Source organism: Sapajus apella, unplaced genomic scaffold (assembly GCF_009761245.1).
Source record: "Sapajus apella isolate SASKATOON/1434 unplaced genomic scaffold, GSC_monkey_1.0 scaffold172, whole genome shotgun sequence".
Taxonomy (NCBI): Eukaryota; Metazoa; Chordata; class Mammalia; order Primates; family Cebidae; genus Sapajus; species Sapajus apella.
Genome location: NW_022437112.1, coordinates 129,616 through 133,760, shown reverse-complemented (window position 1 = coordinate 133,760; position 4,145 = coordinate 129,616). Strand labels below are relative to the sequence as shown.

The 4,145-nt window shown below is 42.4% G+C and overlaps 1 pseudogene; it reads left to right on the top strand.

Annotated features, from left to right (window-relative positions):
* Positions 1-2,267: 2,267 nt before the first annotated feature.
* LOC116542695 lies at positions 2,268-2,891 on the top strand (annotated as a pseudogene).
* The last annotated feature ends 1,254 nt before the right edge of the window (positions 2,892-4,145 follow it).

Sequence of the window (4,145 nt, the reverse complement as noted above, 5' to 3'; positions counted from 1 at the left end):
ACAAGTTCGTGTTTCCCCACGGAACACGCCCCCTCTCCACGAGGGCCTCAACTTGGAAACGCAAGGCTGCAGGCTCATAAAGTCCTTTTAATCAAGGCCCGGGTTTTGCACCCAATTAACCACATGTCTTTGCCTGCAAATTGCACCCAGGAAAAAGTGTGGCACAGAATTGCCGCGTTAAACTCTGCTGGGGCTGCTGGTTGGTCTGATTCCACCGATCCCACCCTGACCTTGACCACATGGCTACCTCTTCTTATAAATATGCCCTGCACGTTGCACACCTTGCTTCACAAAGCAGCTTTCATCTGGAAGGATCATAAAAATCCTTGAGAAACCATAGCCTATTACTTGAGAGACAAAAAAGGAAAACCCCTGTAAGTTAGGCATGGAAGGGTCATTACTGCCTTAATGAAGCAGCATTATTTTTCGGTGGAGTGAGGAAATGCTGACCTCTGCCATTCTGGAGGAATGAGTCCCCAACCCAGTGAACTATAAATTCAATACAATGATAGGTGCAGGTGTTGTTAAATATGAGAGGAATCAAAATTGTACCATCTGGCCGAGCGCAGTGGCTCACACCTGTGATCTCAGCACGTTCGGAGGCACGGGTTTGAGATCAGTCTGGGCAACATTGGAAGCCCCCCTCATCTCTACCAAAAAAAATTTTTAACTAGTCAGTTGTGGTGGTGCTCACCTATAATCCCAGCACATTCCGAGACAAAGGCATGAGGATGCCTTGAGCCCAGGAGGTCAAGGCTGCAGTGAGCTATGACTGTGCCACTGCCCTCCAGCCTGGGCAACACAGTGAGAGCATCTGTGAAGGGAGCTGATCACTCTTTAAGCATGTATACTGTATGTGTGTGTTTGTGTATGTGTGTGTATATAATGTATATAAAATATCAATTACATATAACATATACTGAGTTAAATATATGTTACATATTTGTGTATGTGTATGTGTATATATTTTGCATAAATGATGTATAAAATATATTTCTATATATGTCAAGATAAAATCTTTTTTGTTCTATTTTTATTTTTTACTTTTTCATTTTTATATATTGAGGAGGTACAAGTATAGATTTTCTGTTTCTAAGTAATTTTGCTTAAGATAATGGCCTCCACTTCCATCCATGTTGCTGCAAAAGATATATTTCATTCTCTTTTATGGCTGCATAGTATTCCATGGGGTGTGTGTGTGTGTGTGTGTGTGTGTAAAACATATTCTTGTCCAGGTGCGGTGTTTCACACCTGTGATCCCAGCACTTTGGGAGGCCAAGGCGGGTGGTTCACATGAGGTTAGGAGTTCAAGACCAGCCTGGCCGACATGGGGAAACCCCGTCTCTACTAAAAATACAAAAATTAGCTGGGCATGGTGGCGGGTGCCTGTAATCCCAGCTACTAGGGAGGCTGAGGCAGGAGAATTGCTTGAGCCCAGGAGGCAGAAGTTGCAGTGAGCCAAGATCATGCCACTGCACTCCAGCCTGGGCAACAAGAGCAAGACTGTCTCAAGAAAAAAACAAAACAAACGAACAAAAAAACCATTTTATTTATCTAGTCATCCATTGATGGACACTGGGGTTAGTTCTATATCTTTGCTATTTCGAATAGCACTGTGATTGACATACAGGTGGTGAGGCATAGTGGCTCATGCCTGTAATACCAGAACGTTGGGAGGCCAAGGCAGGTGAATCACCTGAGGTGAGGAGTTCAAGACCAGCCTGACCAACATGGTGAAACCCCATACCTACTAAAAATACAAAATTAGCTGGGCGTGGTGACACACGCCTGCAATCCCAGCTACTTGGGAGGCTAAGGCAGGAGAATTGCTTGAACCCAGGAAGCAGACATTGCAGTGAGCTGAGATCACACCATTGTCCTCCAGCCTGGGCAACAGAGCAAGACTCCATCTCAAAAAAGTAAATAAATAAATACAAGTGCAGCTGTCTTTCTGATATGATGATTTCTTTCCCTTTGGGTAGATACCCAGTAGTGGCATTACTGGATTGAATGATAGTTCTATTCTTAGTTCTTTGAGAAATATATATACTGAGATAAAAAATAAGAAAGTAGGCAGTTACTATCACAAACTTTACAATTTATGTATATGTATAAAAAACATGTAAATATATATTCTAGTATATTTTATAGAATATATATTCTAGTGTGTATATATATATATGAAGTGTTTAGCCACCTTCACAGACATATATACACACATACATATATATGTATTCTGAGTTAAACACATATTATATATGCATATGTGTGTATATATGTGTGTGTGTGTGTGTGTGTGTGTGTTTATGTTGCAACTTATCAATCTAAACATATGCTTCAGCTTCCTTTTTGATCTGCCATCTGTGCTGGAGCTGCCACCAAAATGCAGATTTTCGTGAAAACCCCAACAAGGAAGACCATCACCCTGAAGGTTGAACCCTTGGATACGACAGAAAATGTAAAGGCCAAGATCCAGGATAAGGAAAGAATTCCTCCAGCAAAGACTGTTCTTTGCTGGCAAGCAGCTGGAAGATGGACGTACTTTGTCTGACTGCAACATTCTAAAGGAGTCCACTCTTCATCTTGTGTTGAGACTTCGTGGTGGCGCTAAGAAGAGGAAGAAGTCTTACATTACTCCCAAGGAGAATCAGCACAAGAGAAAGAAGGTGAAGCTGGCTGTCCTGAAATATTATAAGGTGGATGAGAATGGCAAAATTAGTGCTGTTCTGATGACCGTGGGGCTGGAGTGTTTATGGCAAGCCACTTTGACAGACATTATTGTGGCAAATGTTGTCTGACTTACTGCTTCAACAAACCAGAAAAAAACTGTGTATGAGTTAATAAAAGACATGAACTAAACAACAACAATAAAAACATATGCTTCAGAAATACAGAGTGCCCCAATACTTTGTTATTTGACCAAGCGGGAAGAGGTCTTTCCAGGGCATCTGGAAAGGGGTCCTCCAAGCAATATAGTGATCAATTCCTGTCTAGATTGAGCCAGGGATGGAAACTCTATCATTGCCTGAGGATATACCCACCTATGATTTGGTCTTAGAAGGCAGGCAGGGAATTCTGATAGATGTTTAGTTACGGTAATATGGTTTCAAATTTCAGTACTCAGATCTTACCATAATTACGGTAATGCCCTTGGTTGAGTGCCAACTGTGTTCCAGGAATAGAATCGATCTTTTCTCATGCTCAACATAGTTCATTCTCATTTTCTCAGATGAGCCATTTATTGGTGCTTGAGTATATTCATACATCATTGAGTCATCCCCAATGCCTAGCATGTTCCTTACAAGGACTGATTCACTGTTGTTAGCTTTGCAATCTTTCCTTCTTGTTTTGTTCCTTGTCACAGGATGGTACCATCATGGGTTTGTTTTGGCTTTACATGTTTGGACTTCGCTATAGCCTAGGAGTTGGCTACATTCCAGTACAATCCTCTGTACTTCTGCCTCTGCTGATGGGGCCAAGCCCACTGTGACTAATCAAGGATGATGAAATTGATTTTATAATTGTATGTATAACCACAGTTATCCGAGGCCTGCTGTGGTCTTAGCCCAGCTGAAACACCATCATTCCTAGTTTTAGAAGCCACCTTCTCTGCCATTTTTCAGGGCCTGATTCTCTAGAGATATAATGTCCAATGGGGCTGGGTGTGGTCGCTCACACCTGTAATCCCAGCACTTTGGAAGGCCGAGGCAGGCGAATCACTTGAGGTCAGGAGTTCGAGACCAGCCTCACCAACATGGTGAAAACCCATCTGAACTAAAAATACCAAATTAGCCAAGCGTGGTAGTGCATGCCTGTAGTCCCAGCTACTTGGGAGCCTGAGGCAGGAGAATCGCTTGAACCCAGGAGGTGGACATTGCAGTGAGCTGAGATAGCGCCATTTCACTCCAGCCTGGACAACAAGAGCAAAACTCTGTCTCAAAAATAATAATAGCAATAATAATAATGTCCAGTGGGATACCTTTTAAAAACAGCTCAAACTTTACTTGTTGAAGGAGTGCCCTGATCCTTCCCACATGTGTTTTCAAGCTGGACAACATCTTTAGGCTGAGGCTCATTTAGAAATGTCCTCTTGGATTGCTTGAGGCCACGAGTTTGAGACCAGCCTGGCATCTCTACAAAAAATT